General features: G+C 37.0%; 1 long non-coding RNA gene across 1 annotated transcript; it reads left to right on the forward strand.

The window, feature by feature from the left end:
- Positions 1 to 1,612: 1,612 nt before the first annotated feature.
- On the forward strand, positions 1,613 to 2,428 carry LOC144650921 (uncharacterized). Its single transcript, XR_013570223.1, has 2 exons — positions 1,613 to 1,805; positions 2,239 to 2,428. It is a non-coding gene; the product is annotated as an uncharacterized LOC144650921 (long non-coding RNA).
- The last annotated feature ends 4,691 nt before the right edge of the window (positions 2,429 to 7,119 follow it).

Below are 7,119 nucleotides of genomic sequence, written 5' to 3' on the forward strand. Positions count from 1 at the left end.
TTTTTGGAAAATAGCAAATCTTGTGAAAGGAAGAAATGTTTTGCATCTTATCTAGCATAGGCTTTAAAGGCTGCAAACAGCCCAGGGGGTACTCAGGATTTCAAGTGACGGGGATGATCGAATGAGCGCAAAAATCAAGACCCAAAAAAATCCCTAGGGCTTCCCACAGAAGCCCAAAAAAATCCCTGGACCAAAAATTAACCCCCAAAAATCAACAGAAAAGTACTTTAGTTTGTACTTTATTTGCAGAACTATGCAGCCAAAGCACTACCACACATCTTTAGTTCGTATTTAATACCCAAAAATTCCCTTATTTTTATTAAAAAAAATACTTACAAATTTTCCTACCCAAAAAAATCCCGGAACCGAAACTGTCAAACCCAAAAAAATCCTTCTATCATCCCCGTCACTTGAAACCCTAAGTACCCCTGCTGGGGCAAACAGGGCTGGGCTTCATCATCCAAGTGACACATGACTTCCCAAACATTTCCACAGTACAATGCTTTCAGGTTTTGATGTGCAATGAGCCACGTTAAAACAGTACACTGATAAGGTTTTCCTTATAAAATATCCATTTAGGGAACCTTAAGACAAATCAAAACTATGACAGTGAGATAGGTAAATGACCTCACAAAGAACATATTTTGTAGTTTTATTTTCCTGATTGTTCTCTTTTTTAGTCTCATTTAAGTGTTTGATCACATTTTCAAATACCTCAAGTTTCATCAGAAATATTTTGTTACAAATTGTTTTTAAATTTCAATATACTCTGTCTGTCATGTTTGCAATAAGCCTTTACTGATCATGAGGTAACTGTAAAAGGGAAAGCAAGCAAGTCTGAGACAACATATTCTGAGAACAGTACACGATACAACTTTAATTTTTTAAAGAAATTAAATTGACCAAAGTTTTTTTATCCTTCACATTAATTAATTAATATTTTAATAGATCTCTTATTAACACGCTTAATTTATCTCCTTTGGTCACCTATTTTCTCCAGCTCTACTTGAGCATGATTTAAAACACGTCCACCACTTGTATAAGGACCTACAAAAAAGGAGTGGTATAAATAAATTCATAATGAGAACAGACCCTTAGAAAGCACCAATATCATATTCGGAAGAATGCAGACAGTGAATGGGTGATGATATGTGTTTGAACGCGACAAATTGAAATCGAATTTCCTCCGAAAAAGAACACGAGCACTTTAGGTCCAACTATGTCTACGACGGGCAGAAATTCCTTTACGTTTTAGATTTGCATCTCGTACATAGCTGCAGCCCGGTGTCGAAATGAGTCTTTCATCTTGAATGTTACTTTCCGACAGTACTAGGTTCTACTTTCGGCAGGAATATTAAGTTATAAAACAGTCAAAACAGCAAAGCGAAAAGTTCGCAATGAAGTGAATTTAACGCTTCTACTTCTACCGAATTATTTGAATCTTGAGAATTATAAATATATTGGAAAAGACTTACCTTTCCAGCTGTAAATGGCTTAAATTCCAAGAAAAATCGACCCCTCCGCCATATTTGTTTTGGATTACATGAACCAATCAGGATTGAGGTTAGAATAGACCACTCTGCGATGCCGTTATATCAGCCTTGGCCAGGGTCATCTCGCAACCTCGTCCCCAGGGCCTTCTCGGTAAATGGCAGTCGTTACGAGATGACCCTGGCCAAGGCTGATATAACGACATCGCAGAGTGGTCTATTCTAACCTCAATCCTGATTGGTTCATGTAATCCAAAACAAATATGGCGGAGGGGTCGATTTTTCTTGGAATTTAAGCCATTTACAGCTGGAAAGGTAAGTCTTTTCCAATATATTTATAATTCTCAAGATTCAAATAATTCGGTAGAAGTAGAAGCGTTAAATTCACTTCATTGCGAACTTTTCGCTTTGCTGTTTTGACTGTTTTATAACTTAATATTCCTGCCGAAAGTAGAACCTAGTACTGTCGGAAAGTAACATTCAAGATGAAAGACTCATTTCGACACCGGGCTGCAGCTATGTACGAGATGCAAATCTAAAACGTAAAGGAATTTCTGCCCGTCGTAGACATAGTTGGACCTAAATTAAAGTGCTCATGTTCTTTTTCGGAGGAAATTCGATTTCAATTTGTCGCGTTCGAACACATATCATCACCCATTCACTGTCTGCATTCTTCCGAATATGATATTGGTGCTTTCTAAGGGTCTGTTCTCATTATGAATTTATTTATACCACTCTTTTTTTGTAGGTCCTTATACAAGTGGTGGACGTGTTTTAAATCATGCTCAAGTAGTGCTGGAGAAAATAGGTGACCAAAGGAGATAAATTAAGCGTGTTAATAAGAGATCTATTAAAATATTAATTAATTAATGTGAAGGATAAAAAAACTTTGGTCAATTTAATTTCTTTAAAAAATTAAAGTTGTATCGTGTACTGTTCTCAGAATATGTTGTCTCAGACTTGCTTGCTTTCCCTTTTACAGTTACCTCATGATCAGTAAAGGCTGATTGCAAACATGACAGACAGAGTATATTGAAATTTAAAAACAATTTGTAACAAAAAATTTCTGATGAAACTTGAGGTATTTGAAAATGTGATCAAACACTTAAATGAGACTAAAAAAGAGAACAATCAGGAAAATAAAACTACAAAATATGTTCTTTGTGAGGTCATTTACCTATCTCACTGTCATAGTTTTGATTTGTCTTAAGGTTCCCTAAATGGATATTTTATAAGGAAAACCTTATCAGTGTACTGTTCTAACGTGGCTCATTGCACATCAAAACCTGAAAGCATTGTACTGTGGAAATGTTTGGGAAGTCATGTGTCACTTGGATGATGAAGCCCAGCCCTGTTTGCCCCAGCAGGGGTACTTAGGGTTTCAAGTGACGGGGATGATAGAAGGATTTTTTTGGGTTTGACAGTTTCGGTTCCGGGATTTTTTTGGGTAGGAAAATTTGTAAGTATTTTTTTTTAATAAAAATAAGGGAATTTTTGGGTATTAAATACGAACTAAAGATGTGTGGTAGTGCTTTGGCTGCATAGTTCTGCAAATAAAGTACAAACTTAAGTACTTTTCTGTTGATTTTTGGGGGTTAATTTTTGGTCCAGGGATTTTTTTGGGCTCCTGTGGGAAGCCCTAGGGATTTTTTTGGGTCTTGATTTTTGCGCTCATTCGATCATCCCCGTCACTTGAAATCCTGAGTACCCCCTGGGCTGTTTGCAGCCTTTAAAGCCTATGCTAGATAAGATGCAAAACATTCTTCCTTTCACAAGATTTGCTATTTTCCAAAAACTTTGCTGTGGCAGTGCATTGCTTTAACAGTTCATGCTTTTTTTAATTTCAAGTTTTATTTTCTAATCTTTTTCATGCCAGCAATAGCTACTTAAGGCCAAAATGGCTCTGATTTCTTTACCCTATCCCAGACAAAATTGGTTAAAACCCCTCCTCCACATACAGCAATACGCGCCTATGTAGCGCTTCAAATTAGATATTATGTACCACCTTCACTCTCTTGTGATAAAACAGGCAGCATTTTTTTGAAACTAACAGAACATGATCATCATAAAAATAATATTTACAACGCTGAAAAGTGATTAAAGTCCACAGATGCCATCTACGCAAAAATCCATTTCACTCTCTTGAGTGATTAATTATTTGCACAGCACAATCTTTTTACAAGTATGGGATCACTGGAGGCCAAATGATCCAACAATGGCATTCAGAACTAACAAGTCTATTCTTATGTTTTAGAGCTCTTTTCATGGGGATAAACAGTGTCTGTGTGGACAGTCTCACAAATTTTAAAGATGACTGTTTTGAGTCAAAACAATTTTTTTGCTCCTGTTTAAAGAGTGTAGCTGGGGGTTGAGGCATGGGGCGCCCTTGACATCCCTCTGTGAGACAATTTAAGAAGCGAGCGTAAATTTTTTTTAGGTATTTTAAAACAGGAATTTTCTACACAATGCCATTTTGGAATTTATGACATCAATGTATTGCCCATTTGTTTCACGCAAAGAATGCATGCTTCCTAACAATACAGTGGAAACACACTGATGTCAAAAAGTCCAAAATGGCAACATGTGGGAAATGTAAAAGTGATCATCTTTTAGCATTTTTTATTCTGATAAAATGTTAAATCATCCTTCTCCTGTAAAATTTGTGATTTATTCATCATTTCAAGCAACACAACATTAACTAGCCTGCCATATGTGGTCACAGGTGTAATCCCAAGTTCTACACCCTGTTTAAGTCTATTATGTGCATAACTATGTGCATAACATCTTTGAAATGAAAGTGTCAATATTTTAAACTGCTGTGGTAAAAAAGTTAAAACTAATTCCAGAAGATTACAGTTATGTGGGTTCACCTGTTTTGATGTACAAAATAGCCACTCAAGTGGATGTAAATATCTCAAAATTTCAGTTAGAACTTCACCTCATGTAAAAGTTTGTAAAACAAAGTGAAATTGGCCTCAACTAAGGTAAGCTTCAAACATGTATAAATTTGAGTTTAAGCTTTCAGGGGGAGCGATTGCAGAATACCCGGTCACTTCATTTACATGTGTCCGAATGCTTTAAAGAATGAGGCATAACACAACAGGCACTTTGTTATTAAATGAGATGCGAAAGAGTGGCCGGGTATATGGCCATAATATGGATATGGATATTTCATAATTTCAGTTACAACTTCACCTTATGTAAAAGTTTGTAGAACAGAGTGAACTTGGTCATATAAAAGCGAAAATGTATGAGTTTAGTTAAAGCTTTTAGGGTCAAGGTTATGTGTATCACTGTAATAAGTTAGAATGAATTATAAAGCAGAAAAATTTGCCACCGAAATCGATTGATATGTTGATCATACATTTGTAGGGTATTAAGCACACATTTTGCCTCTTTACCTATAAGCAGCTAAGTTTTAGTTTCTCTTGCACTCAATCAAAATACAGAAAGTAAATATATTAAGACTTAAGTGTAATACTCCATAATTTTCGAGCTTTTTTAAAAGTTCGCGGACACCGTACCTCACCGATTTCGCTGAAATTTGGCATGCAGTCTTGTTTTAGGGTCCTAACTACCAAATGGATATTAAAAAGTTTCAATCCTTTTTATTTTGGAAAATATCGAGAAGGCCGATTTGAAGCGTCCGTGACGGCCCGCCAACATGGCGGATCAAAGGTGTTCTTGTTACTTCGACACTGAACCTGCCGTCACAGTTTCTCGATCATACTTGGTATAGTTATAAAGAACTATCTTTCTTCTTTCTATATATCAAAATAGATTCGGCAAATGTTGAGTTTGGATGATCAACGGCCAAGAAGTTCGAAGGTATGTTAACGATGTTTTGAACAGTCTCAAATTTACTACAAAATGAAAGGCTTATAACTCCACTGTTATCTCGATTTAGAACAAGCCATTTACCATGAACAAAGCTTGTTCATTGGTGAATTGATTCCATTAATAAAAAAATTGGGCAAATGTAACCGTTAAGAATAAAAAATTATGGAACCTCTAGTAAATTGGCCATTTCAGCGCCATTTCAGCGGATCAGCTCATTTAACAGCAAATAATCGGGAGAAACATGAAAGGGTTACAGTCGTTTATAATAAGCAGTTTTCAGGTATTCTTTGCTTATCTTAAACAAATACATAATCTTTGCCAAAGATATGGCGATTTTTGAGCGTACGATCGTTTCTTCAAATTTTTATGTCGGCAACTTTATTTTATTTGTTGTCGAGATTATACGCTGTTGGACGCTGTTGTTATTCAATATTCGTTTCATAAGAACTTCTGTTGCTCGCATTTCCCAAATCACTGTTTAAGAAATTGCCCATTCCGTAACAGGGTCATTCTTACTTTTTCTTTAAAAATTACTAGGAAAGCGAGAATGTCATAGAACGGTTTTATACTAATGAAAATACCTGTCAGACATAACTTAAACTGTTTGTGTTATCTGGCTGTTTTCACAAATATGCAAATTAAGGAATTCTTAAAGTGCCTATCTTTAACTATTTCACGCTTAAAGATTCCTCTAAATCTTTTCACCTACCTTTTGGCCGAACGAAGTTTTGTGTCTCCAGGCAGAATGCTCGTTATCAGCAATGAAAGTCGAAGAGATACAGAAGCTCGAGTAAAATTTTAACTGCTGTGAAATGAACATCGTTTGAGCTTGACGTGTATTTATAGATTGCGCTCGAGCTCCGTTAATTAAGTTTATTCATTTGGCGATCAGATAAAAATCAATGAATGATCAGAATTATTTCTAAGTCCATTTCTAAGCACGGGAGACACGGAAGTTTGTTTCAGAAGCATTTATGCATAGAAATACCGGTTTATTTTTGAGCGGTAAATCTGCATTTATAATAGCTGGGAGTTTGGGGTGTTTTTTGGTGTTTTTTTTTTTAGGGGGCTCGCGGGGGGGGGAGGGGGGTGTGGAAGTGGTGCCTTCGTATCCTCTTTTGTTCTTTTACACAGTGGCCTGAATTTGGAACAGTTCGGGGAATGGATTATAAATTACTCTTCGTTATGCCATGTCACCCCGTAATGTGGGAGCGCCGCGCCTCAATTCACGATAAAAAATTTTATCGCCGCCCGGTCCATTTATGTAGTTCTCCGCCAGGTCTCTCAATAGGCAGGTTACGAGCCTAGTGGCCCATCAGACCGGAGCTCATACCGGTTTCCGCAACGTGAAGCGACAACGAGTATTTTTTACTCCACCCGGATGGGATGCTATTCCATCGCAGGGTTACCTCCCTTCCCGAAAAGCTAAAGATTGACTGGTAATCATTTTTACACCTGGGTAAGGAAAGGGACTCTGGGAGTTGAGAGGCTTTCCAAAGAACTTTTAAACGCATTGTCCCCCAAAAGCTCTATCCAGGACTGTTTGGTCCAGAGTCCAGCGCAGTGACCATTATTAGGCCATCACGCTCCCCAACCGTGTAAGAAAGTGCAAAAATCTGCTTGGGGTAAGCCCTGGGGTTGTACAGTTTGGTACGAAATGTGGGCTTTTAAATGTGTTAATTAAGTTTATTCATTTGGCGATCAGATAAAAATCAATGAATGATCAGAGTTATTAAAGTCCATTTCTAAGCACGAGGGACACGGAAGTTTGTTTCAGAAGCATTTATGC

Source organism: Oculina patagonica, chromosome 4 (genome assembly GCF_052425735.1).
Source record: "Oculina patagonica isolate OP01 chromosome 4, crgOcupat, whole genome shotgun sequence".
Lineage (NCBI taxonomy): Eukaryota > Metazoa > Cnidaria > Anthozoa > Scleractinia > Oculinidae > Oculina > Oculina patagonica.